Source organism: Erinaceus europaeus, chromosome 10 (assembly GCF_950295315.1).
Source record: "Erinaceus europaeus chromosome 10, mEriEur2.1, whole genome shotgun sequence".
NCBI lineage: Eukaryota > Metazoa > Chordata > Mammalia > Eulipotyphla > Erinaceidae > Erinaceus > Erinaceus europaeus.
In genome coordinates, this window is record NC_080171.1 from 97,591,076 (window position 1) to 97,618,159 (window position 27,084).

The following is a 27,084-nucleotide window of genomic DNA, read 5'->3' on the forward strand; positions in this document are numbered from 1 at the left end:
AACATGTATTGGCATATCTCCTGACCCAGAGTGCATGAGAGTAGGACCATAAATAAGAGTAGGATGCAGAAAAAATTATACTTTGGAGCATACAGGTGATGCTGAACCTGGGACTAGATAAGGGACTCTAGGAGACATGAGGGCACAGGGACCAATATTAATAACATACTTAGGACAATCAGGTACTTCAGCTCTAACAGGAAAAAGGGACCATGGAGATGGGACCATAATAACTGACATAGTCGGGATTTCGGCGGTAGCGCAGCGGGTTAAGCGCAAGTGGCACAAAGCGCAAGGACTGGCGGAAGGATCCCGGCTCAAGCCCCCGGCTCCCCACCTGAAGGGGAGTCGCTTCACAAGTGGTGAAGCAGATCTGCAGGTGTCTCTCTCTCTCTCCCCCTCTCTGTGTTCCCCTCCTCTCTCCCCTATCCAACAATAACATCAATCTAAAGCAACAAGGGCAACAAAAGGGAATAAGTAAATAAATATTTTTGAAAAGTTTTTAAAAAATAATAAAATAACTGACACAGGGAGTCGGGCTGTAGCACAGCGGGTTAAGCGCAGGTGGCGCAAAGCACAAGGACTGGCATAAGGATCCCGGTTCAAACCCCGGCTCCCCACCTGCAGGGGAGTCGCTTCACAGGTGGTGAAGCAGGTCTGCAGGTGTCTATCTTTCTCTCCTCCTCTCTGTCTTCCCCTCCTCTCTCCATTTCTCTCTGTCCTATCCAACAATGACAACAACAATAATAACTACAACAATAAAACAAGAAGGGCAACAAAAGGGAATAAATAAATTTAAAAAATATTTAAAAAAATAAATAAATGACACAGTCCGCTGTGTCACTTCTCCCAAATAAGCCATATGTAGAGTTTAAATCATTGTGTTCATTATTTGCCAAATTTGTTGTTGTTGTTTACTTTAAATTTTTTATTTTGTCAATGAAGCAGAGAAAGAAAGAACCAGGGGCTGTGCAGTGGTGGAGCTACCAAGTTCAAGGACCAGGGTTGAAGCCCTGGTCTCCACCCATTGGGGGAAGCTTCACAAGAGGTGAAGCAATACTGCAAGCTGTCTCTCTGTCGCCTCTATTTCCTCTTCTCTCTCAATTTCTCTCTGTGTCTTACAAATAAATAAGATGAATAAACTTAAAAGGAAAGAGAGAAAGGAAGGAAAGAAGAGAACCAGAGCACCACTGGCAAATGGGATGCTAGGGTTGAATTTATAAACTCAGGTTTGATAGTCCAGTATTTCATCCACTGCATCACCTCCCAGTTCCCCATTTTTGTTGTTTCTTCAGTACCCATTTATCTCCTGACAGTCTAAAAGGAAATGTAAGTTTCTTTGTTCTTCATATACAGATAGGGAGGGGGCGAGAAAGACACCTGCTTACCTGCTTCATCGCTTGTGAAGCGACCGCCCTGCGGTTGGGGAGCCGGGGGCTGGAACCAGGATCCTCATGCAGGTCCTTGAAGTTCATCTATGTGCTTAACCCAGTGCGCTAATGCCCTGCCCTCTGAAAGTACTATTTAAGGACAGATCTGTTCTGGGGTTTCAGCAAAGACTTCCTGAGCTTTTTTCTATTTTGTGCTGAAGATTTTTTCCTGTTATCACCTTTTAGATACTTTGGGAAATAATAAAAATATCTGCCTAGGATTATTCAATATATATGTTTATATTTCCTTCCCCCAATCCAGGTCCTATAACCAGCTTCTATTAAATTTTTTCTTTTTTCTTTAAAGGTTAGCTAATGCCATGAGTGCAGACTCCTAAATTAATTGATGTTAAGAGGATTTAGGATGGAAAAAAGTGAACTCGTATGTTTTGTCGAATGCAATATCTAAGAATGCATAATTAACAGTGTCTCCATTAATATACAGTATGTTCCACAGTGAGACACCGCTTTCATAAATAAAGGTAGACGTGGATAAATTTATAATTAAAAATGCATTAGAAATTACAAGCATAATTTATTTACTAATGTGCATTGGAATAATTTTATGTGTAATATTTTAAAACAGGGCATTAATAAATAATAGTGAACATAAAATGTTTTTGCTGCTAAAATATTTCAATAAATATTAGTAAGTTAAGTTAAATGTTCTGCAGAGTTATAATTTCTATGAAGTAAAGTACAATCACGATGTAGAAAACTGCTTCATGGATGTATTTAGACTATCAGAAACAACTCTTTCCTTGAAGCTGACAACCATGGTATTCAAATTAGTGCAAGCAAATGTCTTTAAAAAGAAAATTTTGAACATTCAAATAGTAAATAATTAGTCATTGCTTGAGACAACCAAGATCTTTTTGATCTAGTGAATTTACAGATTAGTATATTGTAATCTTACCAACCTGTTTGCTTAACTCACACTAATTTGTTGCAATTTCTTCCACCTAAGAACTCCCAAGGCCTTTTGTGAAACTTTTATTTAAAAACTGATGTTAGTTGGCACTTTGTTTTTGTTCTATCAAGGGTAAACAGTTCCTGGGAGATAGGTGTTTTTCTTTTTTCTTTTTTTAATTATATTTATTTATTTATTTATTGGATAGAGACAGCCAGAAATGGAGAGGGAAGGGGGTGGTAGATAGGAATAGAGACAGAGAGACACCTGCAACACTGCTTTACCACTTGCAAAGCTTTCCTCCTGCATGTGGGGACAGGAGCTCAAACCCAGGTCCTTGCTCATTGTAACATGTGCACTCAACCAGGTGTGCCACCACCCAACACCTGACAGGTGTTTTTCTAATGGCTTATGTATTTTTCCAATTCCTTATTCTTAAGCACTTCACTCTAGTATTAGTTTAATATATTTATTTAACTTTCAAACAGTTTGAACCATGTTTTGTCAATAAAACTGTGAGTCCTTCAATACACAGAAATATTTATTTGATGGTTCTGAAAACAGTTTCATTTCTGTGTTGTTATTCAGGTAGGACCATAGCTGGTTAATAACAATAAATGACACCCATCATTGATCAAAACATACTCTGTGTTTAGTATTTGGTTCATGGCTTTATATACCCAATATGATTTTTAAAGATTTATTTATTATGTACATGTGTGTAAAAGAGAGAAAGACACCAGAATACTGCTCAGTTTGGGCTTATGGTATGCCAGGGATGTAATCTTTTACCTCTAGGGACTTAGCCATGCAAGTTCTGTGCTCTAACACATAACCCTCAATATAATTTAATCCTGATAGTAAAGCAATAAATAGGTACTGTTGTTGTCCCCCCCCCATTTAACAATGGAGAAACAAAATCTTAGAAAAGTAAAGTCATTCAATTATTATCATGCAACTAGGAATGATCAATTTGGAAACCTCTAGTATGAATCAGAAGCTCCTTTCTCTTCCTCTCCCTTTCCTACTCTCTCTCTCTTTCTCTCTCTCTCTCCAGGGTTATTGCTGGGGCTTGGTGTCAGCACTACAAATTCACTCTTTCTGGAATGGATAGGATAGAGAAATTGAAAGGGCAGAGGGAGGGGGAGATATAGAGACATTGTGAAATATCCCCAGCCTGCAGATGGGGAACTGGGGGCTTGAACCCAGATCCTTGGACTTAGTACTATGTGTACTTAACTGAGTATGCCACCATCTAGCACTAGAAGCTTCCATTTCTAAAATGACTATATCCTTTCTCTAGACCATATTGTCTTCCAACTTCTTACAGTCATTTCAGCTGGACTCCCCTACCCCGCCCCACCAATGATATATAATGTAAATCCCTCCTGCTGCCGTTTAAGGTAATTTCCTTATGCCTTGTCCTTAGTAGATAAGAACAGTTTAAAACACACAAGCAGCACCCCTTTAGGTATTAAAAATGAGTAAATGAGTAAATAAAACACATTTTTAAAATATGTATCTGCCATTGCAGTGGATAGAGTGCAGGACTTGAATACTTGAAACTCGTGGTTCAGCCCCTGGCTCTGCATATGCTACAGCACTGCTCTGTATATTCTCTGTCTTTATTGACACCTCTTTCTCTCCCCCCTCCACAAACTAAATAAATAAATGACTACTCTAATCATTTTTTTAAATGATGGGCTGAGGACACAGCAGAATGGTTATGCAAAAAGATATTCTTGCCTGACGCTCTGAGGTCCCAGGTTCAATCCCTAGCCCCACCAAAAGCCAGAGCTAAGCAGTCCTCTGTTCTCTCTCTCTCTCTCTCCTTTCTCTCATTAAAATAAAACAGATAGGGAGTCGGGCTGTAACTCAGCGGGTTAAGCGCAGGTGGCACAAAGCATAACGACCAGCATAAGGATCCCGGTTCAAGCTCCTGGCTCCCCACCTGCAGAGGAGTCGCTTCACAGATGGTGAAGAAGGTCTGCAGGTGTCTATCTTTCTAAAAAAATTGCTGCTTAAAAACTGAGGTAGAGGGGGTTGGGTGGTGGCGAAGTGGGTTAAGCGCATGTGGCACAAAGCACAGGGACCGGCGTAAGGATCCCAGTTCGAGCCCCTGACTCCCCACCTGCAGGAGAGTCGCTTCACAGGTGGTGAAGCAGGTCTGCAGGTGTCTATCTTTCTCTCCCCTTCTCTGTCTTCCCCTCCTCTCTCCATTTCTTTCTGTCCTATCAAACAACGAACAACATCAACTATGACAATAATAATAACCACAACGAGGCTACAACAACAAGGGCAACAAAAAGGGGTAAAAATGGCCTCCAGGAGCAGTGGATTCATGGTGCAGGCACTGAGCCCAGCAATAACCCCAGAGGGGGAAAAAAAACTGAGGTAGATCTCTAGGAAGTTACAGAAATGGAAATAAAACACATATTGCAGAATTATAAAAGGTTTTGAAAAGTAATAGTGTGACAGAATTTATATTTCTTTTTTTTTCCTCCCGGGTTATCGCTTGGGCTCAGTGCCTGCACTACAAATCCACTGCTCCTGAAGGCTATTTTTCCTGTTTTGTTGCCCTTGTTGTTTATCGTTATTATTGTTGTTGTTATTGCTGTCATTGTTGCTGTATAGGACAGAGAGAAATCAAGAGAGGAGGGGAGGACAGAGAGAAGGAGAGAAAGACACCTGCAGACCTGCTTCACCGTTGGTGAAGTTACTCCCCTGCAGGTGGGGAGCCAGGGGGCTCCAAGTGGGTTCCTTATGCTGGTCCTTGTGCTTGGCGCTATGTGCGCTTAACATGCTGCGCTACCTCCCAGTCCCCAGAATTTATATTTCTAACATACACACATTTACATACTGCTTTATAAATGCTTTGGCACAGGTCCCTGGGCAATTCACAAGTAACTGCAGTGATTATCTCTAAAGAGAGACTGGGTTTATGGAGGAATGATCATGGAAGTCTTGAGCCTTTTTTATTTTCCTTATCATCTCTGTGACTTCACCATTCTGCGCTGACTTTTTCATACAGGCAGAGAAAGTGGGGGTGGTGGTAGGGGGAGAGGAAAATACCTAGAAACCAAAACTCTCCCCAAGGCGATGATGGCCAGGTTTGAACTTGGGTCAAATACATTGTAATCTTGGGTTTTATCTACATATTTTGGAAAATATTTCAGAGGAAATACTGTTCAATGTTGTGGATTGATAAAATAGATAACATATGTATATGCAAGCCTTTAAAATGAAAATCTGGGAGGCTGGCTGTAGTACAGCAGGTTAAGCACAGGTGGCGCAAAGCGCAAGGACCGGCATAAGGATTCCAGTTGGAGCCCCCAGCTCCCCACCTGCAGGTGAAGCAGGTCTGCAGGTGTCTGTATTTCTCTCCCCCTCTCTGATTTCCCCTCCTCTCTCCATTTCTCTCTGTCCTATAGAACAACGATGACATCAATAACTACAATCACAATAAAAAAACAAGGGCAACAAAAGGGAATAAATAAATATTTTTAAATTTTTTTTTAAAAAAGCATCTCGGTTTGAGCTCCTGGCTCCCCACGTGTAAGGGGAACACTTCATAAGCAGTGAAGCAAGTCTGCAGGTGTCTATCTTTCTTTCTTCCTCTCTGTCTCCCCCTCCCTTCTCAATTTCTCTCTGTTCTACCCAATAAAGTGGGGGGGAAATGGCCTCCAGGAGCAGTGAACTCATAGTTCTGTAACTGAGCTCCAGAGGTAACCCTAGGGGCAATGAGAGGGATAGAGGAAGAGAACATCATTGAAACTTTCCCAACAGTGCCACAGTGTTCTCATATGGTATCCCAGGGAATTGAACCTAGGTCTCATGGTTGGCAAAACATAATTTCTCCCAGATATGCTGTCTTAGCTGCCCTGAAAATATTTTAAGTTATATGCAAACATGAGCAGTGGAGAAAACATCAAGCAGGGAAGAAAGATAGGAAATGGGTTATAGGGTTGTGTTACAAATCTAAAACTAGGCTAGTCAGAAGTGGTTCAGAAGTTCCACATAAGTATAGTGTCTTTGGGGTGCCTGGCGGTATCGCAGCGGGTTAAGCATACGTGGCGCAAAGCGCAAGGACTGGCCTAAGGATCCCGGTTAGAGTCTCCTGCTCCCCAACTGCAGGGGCTTCTCTTCACAAGCGGTGAAGCAGGTCTGCAGGTGTCTATCTTTCTCTCTCCCTCTCTGTCTTCCCCTCCTCTCTCCATTTATCTCTGTCCTATCCGACAACATTAAAACAAGGGCAACAAAAGGGAATAAATAAATAAATAAATAAATTTTAAAAAAAGTATGATGTCTTTGAATCCTTACTCTATGAGATAGGTATTCATGGGGCTGGACAGTGGCACATCCAGTTAAGTGCATTTAGTACAAAGCATAAGGACTGGGGTTCAAGCCCCCAGCTCCCCACCTGCTAGGGGAAGCTCCACAAGTGGTGAAACAGACCTGCAGGTGTCTATCTTTCTCTCTCTGTCTCTATCTCCCCCTCCTCTCTCAATTTCTTTCTGTCTTGTCCAATAAAATGGGGGGGGGATGGTTGCCAGGAGAAGTAGATTCATAGTGCTGGTATCAAGCCCCAGCAATGACCTTGGAGAGGGAAAAAAAAAGGTATTCTGATGATTCCCATTCTGTAGATGAAGAAGCTGAGGTTAGGAGTAGAACAGTAACCTGACCAAAATCACAAATGGTTTAGGCATTGCTGAATTTGAACCCTTTAAGCCTGGGTCTTACTTAAACTACATTTTGTTAGCTTTTAAGTGACAGTGGTTTAGAGCCTGTCTCCCCTTCTTTAGATCCTTTATTTATTTATATTTACTATAGCTTGGAGGTTTTTCCACTTGCAGTGGTGAACAGCTTTTTTATTTTTTTTCTCCAGGGTTATTACTGGGCTCAGTGCCTGCACCATGAATCCACCACTCCTGGAGGCCATTTTTACTCCTTTTGTTGCCCTTGTTGTTGTAGCCTCGTTGTGGTTATTATTATTGTCATTGTTGATGTTGTTCGTTGTTGGATAGGACAGAGAGAAATGGAGGGGAAGACAGAGAGGGGGAGAGAAAGATAGACACCTGCAGACCTGCTTCACCACTTGTGAAGCGACTCCCCTGCAGGTGGGGAGCCAGGGGCCCGTCCTTGTGCTTTGTGCCATGTGTGCTTAACCCACTGCACCACCGCCCGACCCCCTGGTGAACAGTTTTGTGAGAAGCCCCAGGATTTTTTTTTTCAGGCATGTTGTTTCAGATAGTGAGAGACACAGCAGCTGCAATAGACCCCACATCATCACTGCACCACCACCTATTAGCCTCCTCTGGGGCTACAGTGTGCTCATGTGTCTTTAGGCCTGCCATACTCTAGCAGATGAGATATTTTCTTATTCTTTTCTTTTTTTTGATAGAGGTTGATGGAGAGGGAGAGAGAGAAATTGAGAGAGAAGTTGAGAGACAAAATAGTACTGCGTCATCACTCATGCAGGTTATGTGGTGAGCAGGGGCTCAGATTGGGTCCTAGCATATAAAAGGGTCTATCTTGTGAGCTATCTTCCAGCCCAGAGTTTCTATTTATGTCAAAATATTATACTAATATTAATAACAATAATGTCATAAATTTATTTACTTATTGTCACCAGTATTATCACAACTCCACTTTTCCAGGTGGTTACTGTTTGGTTTGTTTTTCAGATAGAAGGTGAGAGATGGAAAGAGAGAGAGAGGAGATGCACTTGAAGCACTTCTTTCCCCCTCTCTCGGTGGGGGTGGGGGACTTAAACCTAACTCCTCATTCAGGTTCAAACCCTTGGCCCCCATCTGTAGGGGAAAATCTTTATGAGTGGTGAAGCACGGCTGCAGGTGTCTCTCTGTCTCTCTCACTACCTCTCCCACCACTCTCAATTTCTCTCTGTCTGTATCTAATAAATGAATAAATAAATAAATAAAACCCTGAGTCTTCAAGTATGGTAACATGTGTGTTCTAGTAGGTGAATCACCACCCTGGTCCATTCACAGGTTTTATTTATTTATTTATTTATTTATTGGCCTCCAGAGTTGTCGCTGAGGCTCAATGAGTGCACTACAAATCCACTACTCCTGGCGACCTTTTTTTTTAAGTTGTACACATTTTATTTAGAAATTTGTTATTTATTTATTTATTTATTTATTCCCTTTCATTGCCCTTGTTGTTTTACTGTTGTAGTTATTGTTGTAATTGATGTCGTCATCATTGTTGGATAGGACAGAGAGAAATGAGAGAGGAGGGGAAGGCAGAGAGGGGGAGAGAAAGATAGATACTTGCAGATCTGCTTCACCGCTTGTGAAGCGACTCCCCTGCAGGTAGGGAGCAGAGGGCTCAAACCAGGATCCTTACGCTGGTCCTCGCACTTTGTGCCACCTGTACTTAACCCGCTGCGCTACTGCCCGACTCTCGGCAACCATTTCTTTTACTGGTTAGAACAGAGAAACTGAGAGAAGAGGGGGAGCTAGAGAGGGAGAGAGAAAGACACCTGCAGACCTGCTTCACCACTTGGTGAAGCTTCGTTCTGTAGGTGGGGAGCCATGTTCCAACCTGGATCCTTCCACTAGTCCTTGTGCTTCCTAATATGTGAGCTTAACTAGATGTGCCACTGCCCAGCCCCTACACTGTGTGTGTGTGTGTGTGTGTGTGTGCATGATTTATTTCTTTATTCAGTGAGAGAGATGGAGATGGAGACGTAGACGGAGATGGAAACAAAGAGAAAAGCAGGTCAGAGCACTGGTCAGCTCTGGTTTATGGTGATGCTGGGGATTGATTTTGGGACCTCAGAGCCTCTAGCATGAAAGTCTTTTGTATAACCATTAACAAATATATATTTCCTTTTCACTTGTAATGGTACTGGAAATATGCTGCTGAAACTGGTAGTTAACTTTTTCTTTTGCCTCCAGGGTTATTGCTGGGGCGCGGTGCCTACACTACGAACCCACTGCTCCCGGAGGCCATTTTTCCCATTTTGCTGCCCTTATTGTTGTCATTATTATTATTGTTGCTGTTGTTGTTGTTGGATAGGACAAAGAGAAATTGAGAGAGTGGGAGAGAAAGATGGACACCTGCAGACTTGCTTCACCACCTTTGAAGTGACCCCCCCCCCCCCCCCGCAGGTGGGGAGTTGGGGCTGGAACCAGAATCCTTATAACAGTCTTTGCTCTTCTTGGTGCCATGGGAGCTTGACCTGCTGCGCTACTGCCCAACTCCTGTCCCCCTCCTGCCCCCCTCCATTAGCACATGTAAATAGACACTTACTTTCCTCTAAAGCCCCACACAAACTGCTGCAGTCAAACACACCTAGCATGAGGATCTCCTGGGTAAAGTTATCCAAATTTTTCCCGTTTTCCCTTATCCCTCTGCTTTTTTGCTCCTGTCTTGTGACAACTCCCCTTTTAGACCTGATCTCATCTCCCTCTGCCCTCTAACCTCACACGCAAGAAGCCCAGCCTTAGTCTGACTTCCATCATAGCCCTGTGGGACTCACCTCAGACCAGTGGGTTCCACCTTCTAGGGAGGAGTGGGAATGGAGGAATCAGACAGCTAGCTAGCTCAGTTTTGGCAACCTAGGTATAATTCATTTTAATTATTTCTTTTTGACCTACATTGTAGAAAAAGTAAATTGCTTCTTTTAATAGGCAAGGTCATTAAAAATTAAAAGCTCACGTGCACACGTATGTTGTGGTTTTTATATGTTATCAATTCTAAAGAAAGGAAAGCACTGGTCATGCTGGCTATTGCAAATTACCTTTCAGGAGCCAGAAGGCAGCATAGAAGTAGAGTGCTGTTTAGAGGACAAAAGGGAACAATGGTGGGGGGGGGGGGCAGCTGCAAAGGAGAAGGCAAATCAGTAGCACTTCCATGACCATGAAGAAAACAATAGCATAGTTTGGGCTTGCTTACAACACACTATGAAAACAGAGTAGGAGTTTACACTTTGGAGCTCCTCATGTTTACATAAAATGAAAATCCTTTTTTTTTTTTCATGCACTTTCTTCTTTAAACGAATGCCAATGTTATTGTAACTGTATACGCTTCAAAGATGAGGAACTGAGGCTTCCAGAAAATAGGCAAATTGTTTATTAAGACCTACAGAATGGGATTGAAACTAAGATGCAGAGGTTAAACTCAGAACTCAGGCCAGGGAGATACCATAAGGTTATGTAAAAAGACTTTTGTGTTTGAGGCTAGGAGGTCTGAAGTTCAATCTTTGCTTTAGCCCCATAACCCAGAGCTGAGTAGTGTTCTGGGAAAAAAAAAAACCAGTACAGAACAAAACTTAACTCAGAGCTCTTTACTTTAAATACTGTCAAATGAACACTAGCAAATGAAGACCTTTTGAAAACCAGGTGAGAAAGAGTTAAACAGCTAGAAGGCTAGTCATTGCACATCAAACACTCCCTATAAGTGCAGACTTTCCTGATTAGAAACAGTCACCTCTGGCCTCCCTTTACTTGGATACTTAAAATAATACCTGTATAGGTTCGGAGTATGGATCAACCTGCCAACGCCCATATACAACGGAGAAGCAATTACAGAAGCCAGACCTTCCATCCTCTGCACCCCATAAGGACCCTGCGTCCATGCTTCCAGAGGGATTAAGAATAGGAAAGCTATCAGGGGATGGGATGGGATACAGAATTCTGGTGGTGGGAATTGTGTGGAGTTGTACCTCTCATCCTATAATTTTATAAATAAATTAATAACAGTAAAAAAAATACCTGTATAAGGAGTCGGGCGGTAGCGCAGCTGGTTAAGCGCACGTGAGGGACCAGAGTAATAACACCCCCTAAAAGGGGGGTGGTAGGATCAAGCTGGATCTTGAAAATATTTCACAGTATAGTTGCCAAATTCTATCCCCTGAGATCAGAATCAAGGAAAAGAAAGTAATAGAAGTTACAACTTAAGAGTTTTTTATTTGAAGGGGAAAGCAGGTGGTGGTTGGAACCCCGGGTCCCTACCTGCAGGGGAGTCCCTTCACAAGCGGTGAAGCAGGTCTGCAGGTGTCTTTCTCTCCCCCTCTCTGTCTTCCCCTCCTCTCTCCATTTCTCTCTGTCCTACCCAACAATGACGACATCAATAACAACAAAAATAATAACTACAATAAAACAACAAGGACAACAAAAGGGAATAAATAAATTAATTAATTAATTAATTTAAAAAATCTGTATAGTGTGATCCGGGAGGTGGCGCAGTGATAAAGCTTTGGACTCTCAAGCATGATGTCTTGAGTTCGATTCCCGGCAGCACATGTGCCAGAGTGATGTGTGGTTCTTTCTCTTTCTTCCTATCTTTCTCATAAATAAATAAAAAAACTTTTAAAAATCTGTATAGTAAGGTAGTTTCTAAATTAAAAGGGGTTGATGATAAATCCCAAAACATTGTTAAGTCCAGGCATCATCAGAAAGTTTCCTTATATTTTATTTTTTTAACTTTTCTCATGTGATACAGATTATATTATTTCTAAATTTAAAGTTACCTTTTCCCTAGAGTAACTGTGCCTGGAGATTAAAATTAAGACACTACTAAGAGACTTATAACAAATGTTAAAAGCTTTTAAAATGTTATTTTTTTAAAGGTTTTATTTTATTTTATTTATTACCCCGGAGGAGTTTAACGTGAAGTAGAGAGACATGGAGAGAAGACATGGAATGAGCTCTAATGGATAAACCACCACCTGCTTTCCCCTTCAAATAAAAAACTCTTAAGTTGTAACTTCTATTACTTTCTTTTCCTTGATTCTGATCTCAGGGGATAGAATTTGGCAACTATACTGTGAAATATTTTCAAGATCCAGCTTTATCCTACCACCCCCCTTTTAGGGGGTGTTATTATTGTTATTTAAATTGGCATAACTTCTGCAATATTTCTTTTAAGGTGAATAATTACTGCCAGAGAAACAAGAAAATGCACTATCTCAAGTCTGTATCTCCTTTTTTTTTGTAACTAAATTTTATACTTTACTAAAGGTATCTATAGGATTTGTTTAATAAACCACTTAGTTATAGCTATAAGCCTAGCATAGGCTACATCAAGGCTGATCTGTCCTCAATAAATGAGGGAAAATCGCAACCATTTTGCACTGACATGAAGATCCCCATGGTGCACCATCGCTCGGCAGCATCTGTTTTTTCCTTCTTAGATACAAAGCGAACAGAGTCAACTTTATAAATCCTGTTACAAAAATGGTCATCTCTCCTCCAATTGTGCATAGGAACACACACCTTTTTTATTTTTAAACACATCTGAATTGAATGATGAAATACCAAATGAAATACATTTCTTATTTATTGCAGTTTGAACAGGATGTGCGAATGAATTTCCTTTTTAGCTGGAGCCAAAGAGGAGACCAAATATCCAAGTCTGGAAATGTTCACATGTACACCACAATGGGAGTTGACATGAAAGACTTTGCTTCCTTCTGAACCAGAAACCCCCAAAGCCTTTTGCTAGATGATTGAAGGTGCCAGGGCTCTCCAGGCACTGGATAACATGTAATGTTTTACATCATGAAAGCTACACAGGATGCATGCCTGCCCTGCGCAGTGCAAAATCACCACTGCTGCCCAGGAGGGGCTTCCTAATCTGGATGCATTTGGTCCAACAATGGCACCATTTTTCAGTGATTGGGCTATTGTTCTAAGTAAAGCACTTAGGTCTTTACGATGATTCTTGTTTCTCCTATTTTTATGTGCTGAATATTCATTTTTTGTTTTCATTACCTAAGTATACAAGATATGGTATAGGATCTGAATCTTTTTTTAAATTAATTGCATTGTAAATCAAACACATCTCTGTAGAATGCACTTACTCATCATTAGCATGCGAGAGTTTCCAGTAAAATATCTTCAGTATTATTTTTATTATTAACATATTTATACTGTCACTCCAATTCTGCACCCTTTGTGAATCTGTTTTTAAAATAAATATGACCCGGTTCCAGAGTGATTGGTGCAATAAAAATGCATGATGTGAAATTAATCAAATGTGGTCGGGTTCAATTTATAAGGGACACATTAAGAAAAATTATTTCTTGTTCGGGTATGCCACTCTAGTGAATCAAACAGGGCTGCATATATTTCAGCAAGATACATGTAAAATCCATTCATTCAACAAACATTTATTATGCATTTACTGTGTGTATCACAGGGGATAAAAATCAAGCTGAGCAAACAAGAAATTCACACACAAAAAAACAACTGAAGACCATAAGCAACTGCATAATTGTGAAATACATGTCGAATATTAAAGGACTCCTGAAACAAAAGCTGAAGTAATAGCAATGTGGTATGCTGCTTCAGGACATAGGTTTCTGGCTTTCTCTATTTCTCTTCAGCCCCACCCCTCTCTCTTTCTCTTCTCAGGAAGTGGCCATTAATATTTGTGTGAAAAATGAGGGAAGAGAGTTATAATTCATTGTGAAGATAGTTTTTATATTCTGTATATGTGAAGGAAATAAATTTCTAGTGCAATAAAATAGAGAATGAAAAAAAAAGATGATTTGGTCTTTAGAATTAGATAAACATGGGTTCAAGTCCCAGCATAGCCACTTAATAGCTGGGTGACTTTTCTCTCAGGTATAATGTGGAAAAGGTAAGATCTTTGTCATGGGATTATTGTGAGAATTAAATAAATAATACCTTTAGTAAGCATTCATTAGCTATGTTGTCAGAGTGGGGCTGAGGACATCAAAGAAACTGTTTGGAGGGCTGCTATTGCCAAAGTTGGTAACAACGGTGCATTTTCTAGAAGGCACTCCTAGAGAGAAAGTATAGATACAGGCATGAAGATAGGGCTAAAAACCAAGTATTCCACTCACTTGTAAAGATGGAGACTGGTAGCCAGGCGGTGGTGCAGTGGGTTAATTGCACATGGTAGAAAGCAAATGGACCAACATCAGGATCCTGGTTCAAGCCCCTGGCTCCCCACCTGCAGGGGGGTTCTCTTCACAGGTGGTGATGCAGGTCTGCAGGTGTCTATCTTTCTCTCCCCCTCTCTGTCTTCCCCTCCTCTCCCGATTTCTCTCTGTCCTATCCAACAACAATGACAGCAATAACAACAATGACGATGATAAACAACAAGGGCAACAAAAGGGGAAAATTTTTTTAAATTAAAATAAATAAAAAAAATTAAAATGGTGAACTACTTTCTTTCCACTAGAGTCAAGTGTGTAGAACATCCCAGGTACTTTCTAGAGAGGCAAAGGAGAGGGCTCAGTGGCAATCTCTCTTTCTCTCTCTCTCTCTCTCTCTCTCTCTCTCATTTTTAACCAGAGCACTGTTCAGCTCTGATTGCCGGTGGTGCAGGGGAACTGAACCTGGGACTTTGGAGCCTCAGGCATAAGAGTCTTTTGCATAACCATTATGCTATCTACCCTCTGCCTGTGACAATATCTCTAACATCTAAAAAATGAAAATTTCCAGAATTTGGGAGTCTGGCAGTAGCTCAGCGGGTTAAGCACACAAAGTGCAAGGACTGGAGCAAGGATCCCGGTTAGAGCCCCCTGGCTCCCCACCTGCAGAGGAGTCGCTTCACAGGCGATGAAGCAGGTTTGCTGGTGTCTGTCTTTCTCTCCCCCTCTCTGTCTTCCCATTCTCTTTCCATTTCTCTCTGTCCTATCCAACGACAATATCAATAACAACAATAATAATTACAACAATAAAACAACAAGGGCAAAAAAGGGGAGTAAATAAAAATAAATAAATAAATATTAAAAAAGGAGAAAATTTCTAGAATTTAAGAGATAGCTCACCAGACAGACTGCATGCTAGGTCCTGCATAAATACACCATGATACAAGGGAGACTCCATAGGTGGTGAGATAGTGCTGTGATGTGTCTTCTTCTGTCTCTTTCCCTTTCTGAAATAATAATATGAAAATAGTTAATCTGAGAGTGGTAGAATTGCATATTCATGTCAGAGAGAAAGAGAGGGAGATAGAAGGAAACAAAGAAAAGAAAAAGAAAGAAAAGAAAGAGAAAGCATTAAAAAGAGAAAAGAAGGTTGAAGGGAAGAAAATGTTTAGGCTGACTAACAGGTAGCATCCCACAAGAATATCTACAAACACCAAACCTCTGTGGACAAAATTTGGAACAGGACACTATGAGCATCTCAGGCCAGGGACTTCTCTGTCTGATTTGACATTTTACCTTACTGCAAAGAACAGAGTGTTATCCAAGGAAAACAAATCATTAGTTGATAAATAAATGAGTAATTCCTTGTGTCAGGTAACACGATAGCAATCCTTTACCTACTCTCAATCTCTGAACTTCCATTTCCTCAACTTGTGAAAATGGGATAAAATACCTACAGGACTGTTAAGAACATCAAATGCATTAATATTTGTAGTAAGAATAATACTTAGTACTATCATCAGTCATATAACAGTATCTGCTAAATAAAAATAAACATTAACATTAAGGGTGCTGTGAAGATTAAATAAGAAAAGTCTTAATGATATCAAGTATTTTTTTTAATTTTTTTATTTATTTAAAAAAGGAGACATTAACAAAACCATAGGATAAGAGGGGTACAACCCCACACAATTCCCACCCCACCAGATCTCCATATCCCATCCCCTCCCCTGATAGCTTTCCTATTCTTTAACCCTCTGAGAGTATGGACCCAAGGTCATTGTGGGATGCAGAAGGTGGAAGCTCTGGCTTCTGTAATTGCTTCCCCACTGAACATGAGTGTTGACTGGTCAATCCATACTCCCAGCCTGTCTCTCTCTTTCCCTAGTAGGGTGGGGCTCTGGGGAAGCAGAACACCAGGACACATTGGTGGGGTTGTCTGTCCGGGGAAGTTTGGTTGGCATCATGCTAGCATCTGGAACCTGGTGGTTGAAAAGAGAGTTAACATACAAAGCCAAACAAATTGTTGAACAATTATAGACCTAAAGGCTGGAATAGAGCAGATGTGCTACACCTGAGGAAGATGGGTCGATATTGGGGCAGCTTGGAATGTTCCTACTCACGACCACAGAATGTGAGCTCAGGTCTACAGGGATGCAGAGGTCACATAGGCTCCTAAGCTGAATATTGGCCCCAGACCACATCAAATCGATGGGGTTTACAGTCAACAATACTTATACCCCTTCCCCATATTAGAGAGCTACTCTCTTCCCTGATCCAGCTTTCTGTCCCTTTTCCAGCCATGACATCACCTCCCCAGACAGTAACTTGGATCCACCTGCATATCAGATTTCAGGCTCAGAGAAAAAAAAAAAAACAGTATAGCTACAGGCCCTTTGAAATATAACTAAAATATTCCTACTAGCTATCTACAAAATAGAGGACCCCCCCCCAACACTTCATCTGCACTATTCCAGCCTTTAGGTCAAGGACATCAAGTATTTATGAAGGGTAGTGAAAATGGAAGAATCTGCCTGTCCATCTAATGAAATTCAGTTCAACCAGACTCAAAGAGCTGGGATAGGTAGCATAGTGGTTATGCAAAAAGACTTGCATAACTGAGGCACCAAAAGTCCCAGATTCAATCCCCAGTACAACCATAAACCAGAGGAAAGGAGAACTCAGGTTAGAATAGAATAGAATAGAATAGAATAGAATAGAATAGAATAGAATAGAATAGAATAGAATAGAATAGAATAGGGAGTAGGGCTGTAGTGCAGCGGGTTAAGTGCAGGTGGCGCAAAGCACAAGGACCAGCGTAAGGATCCCAGTTCGAGCCCTGGCTCCCCACCTGCAGGAGAGTCGCTTCACAAGCGGTGAAGCAGGTCTGCAGGTGTCTATCTTTCTCTCCTCCTCTCTGTCTTTCCTCTCCTCTCTCCATTTCTCTCTGTCCTATCCAACAATGATGACAACAATAATAACTACAACAATAAAACAACAAGGGCAAAAGGGAATAAATGAATAAAACAAATATTTTTTAAAAAAGAATAGAATAGAATAGAATAGAATAGAATAGAATAGAATAGAATAGAATAGAATAGAATAGAATAGAATAGAATAGAATAGAATAGAATAGAATAGAATAGAATAGAATAGAATAGAATCAGCCTAGACTACTGAAGGCCTAGAAATGACAGGGTGAAAAAATCAAACAAACTCAGAAGTACCTGCTGAATATAGAATTTGACTTCTCCTTGGGCCTTTATACATTGTACATGGGGAGCCCCATTACTCCCTGTCTTCTTACTATTACTCCCTTCTCAAATTCCACTGGCACCAGACTATAAACTCAGTCCAAGATTCTGACCCAGGTCCCATAATCTGCCAGCTCTGGATAACTTTAGGGCCCTTGATGTCTATCACCTATATTTTTACTCATGTAAATAACTTAATTCTTGCTGTCATTGAGCTAGAATATCTTTCCACCTCTCTTACTCCTCCATCCCTTTCTTCCTTGGAAATAAAATGCTGCCTCCTCTTGGGAATTTCTCTTTCCCAAAGATTCTATTTCTCTGATTTACTGGAGAGGATACATTGTCTATCAGTCCAGGGTTGGACAGGCATCAGGACTACTGTGTATCATTTTTCAGATGACTTATGACTCTCCTTGAAACCAGTCTCCTTTGATTCAGTCCACTGAGGTTAAAATTGGACAATTCATTAATTCATTAATCTCTTCATATATTTATTAAATTAATTAGTGCAGATTCAGTTTCTAAGGTGAGCACACAAGGTCAGGGGACACAGAGATAATGCACACTGTGTCCATGTACACAGAGAGCTCACAGGCTAGTTGAGGAGAGAGAAAAACTGACAACATCAGGTAACCAGGTCTAGAAGTAGAAAAATACACAAAGTTGGTGAGATGGATCTAAAAGAACTATGGGAATAGTCCCAGAAATGATGACTTCCGAGACGGATTTTGAAGAAGTAGATCAGCCATTTCAGACTGAAATCTGGAAAAGTACAGAAGCCACAAAGAGGAAGGAGTGGGCTGACACAAATGGAAGAGAAACCTGGAGTTGGGGGCCTGAGCAGTGGCGAACCTGGGTAAGTGCACATAGTACAAAGTGTAAGGACTCGCATAAGGATCCTGATTCAAGTCCATGGCTCCCCACCTGCGAGGGGGGTTGCTTCACAAACAGTGAAGCAGGTCTTCAGGTATCTATCTTTCTTTTTAAAAATCGATTTATTTATTTATTTTTCCTTTTGTTACCCTTGGTTTTTTATTTTTGTTGTAGTTATTGCTGTTGTTGATGATGATGATGTCGTGGTTGTTGGATAGGACAGAGAGAAGTGGAGAGAGAAGGAGAAGACAGAAGGGGAGAGACAGACACCTGCAGACCTGCTTCAGCGCTTGTGAAGCGAAACCCATGTAGGTGGGGACCTGGGAGCTCGAATCGAGATCTTTGCGCTGGTCCTTGTGCTTAGCGCCACATGTACTTAAGCCATTGTGCTACCGCCAGGTATCTATCTTTCTATCTTCCCCTCCCTTCTCAGTTTCTCTCTGTCCTATCCAAAAAAATGGAAAAAATGGCCGCCAGGAGCAGTGGATTCATAGTACAGACCAAGATAACCCTGGAGGCAAAGAGACAGAGAGAGAAACTTCTAGTGGCGGGCAGAGACCAGAAGATTGAGGAAGTTGAATTCTTGGTCAACCTACCTACACACTGGTAAAGGAGAATTTGTTGAGTCTTAAGTTGTGGTCCCACATTCCCTTAGAGAAATGTGTGTTGCCTTACTAGGAATGCCACCCAGAGGAAGTTTTCATTTAGGGATTACCTGGGGTCATGCTCTTCCCTGGTAGATCAGTGCAGCCTATGACTGGTAAATGCAATAAATGTCAGGCTATAAATGCCCAGTCCTCTTGGCCCAACTTGGCATAACTCTGAAGGGCCACTCAAGTTCCAAAGACAACGATGTAGTTAGTTGAGACTCTCATTACTTGCGCATCAATATCCTCTGCTCCCTCTTGCCTTCTTCCACTCTTTCCCACAGATATTGCTATCATGGGAGGCATCATTTACTGGGACAAGAATCACACTCTGTTCATCAGAGGACTACCTTTTTGCTGAGACTTTTTTTTTAATTTTATATTTCTTTATTGGGGGATTAATGTTTTTATAGTCGACAGTAAATACAATAGTTTGTACATGCATAACATTTCCCAGTTTTCCACATAAAAGTATAACCCCATTGCTGAGATATTTAAACATTCTTTCAAAAATTATCTTTATTAGATAGAGACCGTCAGAAATTGAGAGGGAAGAGGATATAGAGAGGAAGAGAGCCAGAGAGACCACTTGCAAGAGAAACAGAGAGGCCACTTCACCACTCACAAAGCTATTCCCCTGCAGGTGGAGACGGGGGGTGGCTCAAACCTGGGTCCTTGTGCATTGTAACATGTGCACTTAACCAGGTACACCACCACCTGGCCCCCATTTAAACATTCTTAATTTTCTTTTAGATTCCCTAATGTTCCCAAGCCCCATTACCTTCCAGATCTGGCCCCCTTTCTGTCTTCTGTTTGGCATCCGACTTTCTCTAAAGAGCTGTCTACCTTTAGTCTTTTGTCCTCCCAACCATTCATTTCTTTGACAACCCCATTGAGCTGTCATATTTGGCTGTCACTAAGGTGCTAATGTCTACCAGGTAATTAAATGCAATGGACACCTCTTAGATCATGACTCAGTTGAACTAATGACCTCTTTTTTTTTTTTTTTTTTTTAAACCAGAGCAAAGCTCAGCTTTGGCTTATGGTAGTGTGGGGGATTGAACCAGGGATCTGGGAGTCTCAGGCCTGAGAGTCTGTTTGCATAACCATTATGCTATTTCCCCTGCTCTTTTAAATATTTTATTTATTTATTAATGAGAAAAATAGGAAGAGAGAGAGAGAACCAGACATCACTCTAGTACATGTGCTACTGGGGATTGAACTCAAGACTTCATGTATGAGAGTCCAGTGCTTTATCCACTGCACAATCTCCCTAACCACCCTCTTATTTTTATTAAGATACTTTTGGTTTCTGTGCTGCAATGCTCTCCTAATCTTCCATGCCAGAGTCTCTTTTCTGGATCCTTTTTTTCTTTATCCATCCCTAAAATATTGGTGTTCTATCATGGACCCGCATTTTTCTCACACTGTTTCTGTATGATCTCATTCACTTTTATTCTCTCATTCTCCTTCTTCGTGTGTGTGTGTGTGTGTGTGTGTGTGTGTGTGTGTGTGTGTGCGCACTTGGTTTTGTGTTTTCTTTTTAGAGCCCTGCTCAGTTTTGGCTTATGATGGTGCCAGGACTAAAACCTGGAATCTCAGAGCCTCAGGCATAAGAGTTGCTTGTATAGTGGTCTGGGAGGTGGTGCAGTGGATAAAGCATTGGCTTCTCGAGCATGAGGTTCTGAATTCAATCCCCGGCAACACATGTACCAGAGTGATGTCTGGCTATTCCTCTCTCCTCCTATGTTTCTCATTAATAAATAAATAAAATCTTTTTTAAAAAATAGAGTTGTTTATATAACCCTATGCCATCTCCCTGGCCCTTGTTTACTTTCATGACTGCTAACACCAGCAAGATATTAATAATTTCTATATTTCTCTTTATGGTCCAGGCCCCTTTCTCCCAAGCTATGTAGACAGAACCCTCTGGTCATTCTGCAGGTTTGGCACACTTAACATGGACACAGCTGAATCCATTACCCTCTTCTTATACTTCAATTCCCTGCTCAGTATCTCTGTTTTTGCTTTTCCCTGATTCTTCTCAACCAGATTCTCCAGGACCTCTTTGACCACACCAGCTGCATCTTCAAGCTTAATTTTCTCTCCTAATTCCTAACCCAGATATACATCTGTTTCAAAATTAAATCACCTGCTGAGGAACAAAGTCATGGTAGGCCACTCAAGACAATGAGGTCCTTGAATGACTTCCAGACATCAAAGAAATTGGAAAGTCAAATGTGCCAAATAACCCGTCAGGAATTTCATCAGACACAAAGTCCCATTGCACTCATTCTAGACATGTCGTTTCTAATTTTAGTGTTAGTCCTATTCTCAACAGACCTTTTAGGCAATCCAGACAATTACGTACCAGTCAACCATCTAAACACTCCACCATATATTCAACCAGAATTATACTTCCTGTTCACCTGTGCAATTCTATTGATAGACTATGTCCCCAGTAAAATCCTGGGGTTGTTCTGCCCATTCTTGCCTACCTTCCCCCTGCCTTTTTTTTTGGTGAACATCCTCTTTATAAGTGACTTTCTCTGCTTCACCTTGTGCTGTTGAGTAAACATGATTGTCCCAGAGGTATGGGAGTTATGTGTCATCAATTCAAGCAGTGAGTAAACAAATCTATGTCTTACAAGCTCAAGGACAAATCCCCAGAAGAGAGTGTTTCAGCACTGTCTAAACGCTCATCACTGAACCAGTGAGCTAAAGTTAGACAGGGCTCTGTGGTAGGAAATGTGCCTTTGAGGAGTCATGGAGTGGGTGTGAAGTTCAAGAAGTCTTAGGTTCTTACAGTTTCTGAATACAAGTGGCCAACATTCCTAGGGGTGATAACATTAAATTCTAAGCAAATACCTAAACTTTTAGCCTATTTACCTTATTTTTTAAACATCTAATTATTATTATCTTTATTTATTTATTGGATAGAGGTAGCCAGAAATTGGAAGGGAAAGAGGTGATAGGGAAAGAGACAGAGAGATACCTACAACACTGCTCCACTACTTGCCAAGTTTCCCCCTGCAGGTGGGAACTGGGGGCTGAAAACAGGGTCCTTGCACATTGTAACATGTGTGCTCAACCAGGTGTGCCACCACCTGGCCCCATCTTCTGTTTTTGCAAAGCATCATTTACTTCTTTTACCCCCTTCCATGTCTACATGATTTTACTAATGAGTTGCATAGTAACATAATAAGGTGGAAAATAACCCTCAAGGCATTTATTTATTTATTTAATTTATTTTCATTGTCACCAGTGTTACAGCTGGGGTTCTTCGTCTGAATGATGAATCCACTGCTCCTGGCAGCCATTTTTTTTTCTTTTACTTTGGTTTGATAGGATAGAGAGAAATTGAGAAGAGAAGGGGAGGTAGAGATGGGAGAGAGAAAAATATACACCTGCAGACCTGCTCCACCCTTGTGAAGCTTCCCCTGGGCTTGAGTATCGCCATGTGTATGTCACCTGGGTGTGCACCACCCAGCCTCTCCCAACAAGCTTATTTAAAAAAAAAAATGTAAGCTCACATTTTAATAATGCTTTCTTTAAGAACACCAAGTTATAATTAAAAAAAACCTTTAAGTTCATTTTAATTGCCTCTGTATTAAAACCTGACCTAGAAATTCAAAAGGGGAGATAATAAAAAGTATCTTCTAGTTGTTTCAAAAAAAGGAAGTTTATAATCTGTGCATATTAGCTTTATAGGAACTAATATCACCAGGAAATTTTTGATGGTCCCTTTATGAGTGAAAAATAATTTTAGAAACTTTACTTTCAGACCAGCATATTATAGCATAATTATTTATTTATTTATTTATTTTAATTTATTTAAGAAAGGAGACATTAACAAAACCATAAGATGGGGACTTACAACTCCACACAATTCCCACCACCGGGTTTCCATATCCCATCCCCTTCCCTGATAGTTTTCCCATTCTCTATCCCTCTGGGAGGATGGACCCAGGGTCATTGTGGGTTGCAGAAGGTGGAAGGCCTGGCTTCTGTACTTGCTTCCCCGATGAACATGGGCATTGACTGGTCAATCCATACTCCCAGCCTGCCTCTCTCTTTCCCTAGTAGGGTGGGGAAGCGGGGCTCCAGGACACAGTGGTGGGGTCCTCAGTCCAGGGAAGTCTGGTTGGCACCATGCTGGCATCCGGAACCTGGTGGCTAAAAAGAGAGTTAACATACAAAGCCAAACAAATTGTTGAACAATCATTTTAATTTTTAAAGAAACTTTTTACTTTAATTTTATTATAAGCCTAAGAAAAAAATAAAAATAAACAAAAACAGTTCTAGGAGATGAAGCTAATGTTGACAAGAAACTGGTGAGACAAGAAAGAAATATATTGTGGGACTACTTGCTTCTTAAGAAAGGAAACTCTGGGATCTGGGCAGTAGCACACCAGGTTAAGCACACATAGTGCAATAGCTCAAGGGCTGGCACAAGGTGTGAGCTTTCACCACCATATGGAAACACTATAGGAGCCAGATAATGGTGCACCTGGTTGAGTGCACAAGTTACAATTCACAAGAACCCAGGTTCAAGCCCCTGGTCCCTACCTGGAGGGGAAAGCTTTGAGAGTGATGAAACAGTGCTGCAGTTGTCTCTCTGTTTCTCTCCCTATGTACCTCTCCCTTCTCAATTTCTGGTTGTCTGTATCCAATAAATAAATGAATAAATTTTTTTTAAAAAATTTCAAAAAAAGCTTTTTTAAAAGAAAGAAAGACTATGTAAATGGGGGAAGCTTCACAACTGGTGGTGCAGTGCTGCAGTGTATCTCCTGTCTCTTCCTCGTTGTCTCTCATCCTCTATCTGGAGAAAAGAGAAATAAAAAAGAGTAGACAAGGAGTGGTGGAATTGCAAAGAAACCCCCATGTAGAGAGAGAGGGAGACAGAAATGGATGATGAGGAAGAGGGGAGGAGGAGGGGGGGGGGGAGGAGAAGACGCATCAGAGCTAAACTCATAGATAAGGCAGTAAGTCTGGAAGGATGAAAAATAATGGCTCCTGGAAGCAGTAATAATCCTGGTGGCAATTAAAAAGTAAAAAACAATTTAATTAATCTATTTATTTTTATTGCCACCAGGATTGTCACTGAGGCTTGGTGCCAACACTAGGAAGCCACCACTACTGGTGGCTATTCTTTTCTTTCTTCCTTTCTTTCTCTCTTTTCTTTTTTCTTTTTGCAGCTTTAAAAAATATTTATTTCCTTTTGTTGCCCTTGTTATATTGTTGTAGTTGTTATTGATGTAATTGTTGGATAGGACAGAGAGAAATGGAGAGAGAGGGGAAGACAGAGAGGGGGAGAGAAAGACAGACACCTACAGACCTGTTTCATCGCTTGTGAAGCGACTCCCCTGCAGGTAGGGAGCCGGGGCCTCAAACCGGGATCTTTAAACAGGTCCTTGTGCTTTGCACCACGTGCACTTCACTCTGTGCTACCTCCCAACTCCCTCTTTCATTCATTCTCTTTCTTTCTTTCTTTCTTTCTTTCTTTCTTTCTTTCTTTCTTTCTTTCTTTCTTTCTTCCTTCCTTCCTTCCTTCCTTCCTTCCTTTTTTTCTTTCTTTCTTTCTTTACATTTTATTTGACAGGGCAGAGAGAAATTGAGAGGGGAAGGGAGCTAGAGTCTTCAGTACCACTCAGACTGTTAAATCTGTATTTCTATTAATTGTGGAAAAAAATACAGATAACATTTTAAGCATTTTCAAAGCTTCGGTTCAGTGACATTAAGTACACTTATATTGGTGTACAACTATCTCCAGAATTTTTTTCATTTTTCAAAATTGGAACTTTGCGTCCATCAAATAGTAACTCTCTATTACTTTGTCTTCTAGTACCTGTCAACCACTCTTTTACTTTCTGACTCTATATGTGACAACTCCAGGTACCTTAGATAGGTGGAACTACAGAGTATTTGCCTTTTAGTGTCTGTCATATTGCACTTAGCATAATGTCTTCAAAGTTCAACCATGCTGTAACGTGACAGACTATTCTTCCTGGGGCTGGGTGGTAGCGCAGCGGGTTAAACACAAGTGGTGCAAAGATAAAGATCTATATAAAAATCCCAGTTCGAGCCCCTGCTCCCTGCCTGCAGGGAGGTGGCTTCACAAGCGGTGAAGCAGGTCTGCAGGTGTCTATCTTTCTCTCCCCCTCTCTGTCTTCCTGTCCTCTTTTGATTTCTCTCTGTCCTATCCAAAAATAATGACAGCAATAAGAACAATAACAATGATAAACAAGGGCAACAAAAGGGGAAAAAGGGATATTCTTCCATTTACCATCTGTGTTTTGTTCTTTATAGTGCCAAATAATATTCCATTGTGTTACTCTACCGTGGTTTGCTTATACCTGCCTTGGTTGACTGATAATTTGACTCTTTTCATTTCTTGATTATAATGAATAGTGTTATGAACATTCAAAAATACCTTTTTAAAATAATAACATTCAATTTTAAGTATTACAACATTTTATTTATCCATCCTTCTCAATCTGTTTCTACCCAATAATAAATAAATAAAATTTTTTTAAAAAGAAGCAGAACATAAATGATGCTGGGGATTGAACTAGGAACCTCTTGCTTTCATATCTAACACAACTCCCTGTTTCATCTCACAGAAATGTATGTTACTTCTCATAAAGAGGATTAGAGCAAAAATTTTGGGATGTCACCAAAAGTTTGACATTAGGTTAAAATAAGATTGACTTCTATCTCACTTACTCTCTCTTATTCTTTGGCTTCCTCACTCTTTTGGAAGCAGTTGTTACGTGGTGAGCTGTCCTGTAGAGAAGATAGAGAACCTTTTGTCTTCAGCCAACAGTTACTGTGCGCCTGTGGTATACCAACATACATGTGAGTGACCTATAATTAGGTCTCCCCCTCCTCTGTGAGCCTTGTGGTGACTCAAGTGCTGGCTGTTATCTTGAGTGTTTCCAAGCCAGAGACAACCAATTTGCATCCAAATTACTAAAATATATAACTGTATGATAATATATATCTGTTCCTTTTTTATACCAACAGTTTTTTTTGTGTGGGGGGGTAAATTTTTAAAAAATTTATTTACTTCCTTTGTTGCCCTTGTTTTTTCTAACATTTTATTTATTTATTAATGATAATGATAGGAGAGAAAGAACCAGACATCACACTGGTACATGTGCTGCCGGGGGTTGAACTTGGGACCTCATGCTTGAGAGTTCAGTGCTTTATCCATTGTGCCACCTAATGTTGTTGTGATTATTGTTCTTTTGTTGTAGTTACTGCTGTCGTTATTGATGTCGTCGTCGTTAGGACAGAGAGAAATGGAGAGAGGAAGGGAAGACAGAGCGGGAGAGAGAGAAAGATAGACACCTGCAGACCTGCTTCACTGCCTGAGAAGTGACTCCCTTGCAGGTGGGGAGCCAGGGGCTGGAACCAGGATCCTTAAGCTGGTCCTTGTGCTTTGCGCCATGTGTGCTTAACCCTCTGCGCTACTGCCCGACTCCCTTGTGGGGGGGAGTTTATTCCATAGTAATAAATAGCTAGTACAGAGTGTAATAATTATCTTCAGATGACAGCCACTAGTTCAGTGTTTCTGACACCACTTGCACATCTGACCAACTGGTTACAAATTGGGGTGTTCCAATGACCCTACAGACTCAATAGTTCACAACTCTGAAAAAATAGTAGGCTTATTATTATAATTTTAATATGAAGAATATGAATCAGGACCAGTAAATGAAGTCTGTCATAGATAAAAGTTTTGTAGAGCTGCCAGCTTGTTCCATAGTATCAGGGCATCTGTCATATTGTTGACACATCTATATGTTCACCAACCAGAAAGCTCCATTGAGCTTTGGTGCCCAGTACTTTTACTAGAGTGCCATTATATAAGAATGGTTGGTTGAATCTTTGGCTAGGAATCTCATTCAATGTCCAGTTCTCTTCCCCTTTCTGGGAAATAAAACTGGCTCTGCTTGTCATTTCTGATGATCAATACTTACACTGAATCACTTGAATAAAATTAGCTGTGGTCTAAGGGGCTCATGAATAACAATGACAATTCTTTCTGTTGGAGTTTTATAAAGGTTTTGGAAGTTATCTTGCAGGAAACCAGGGA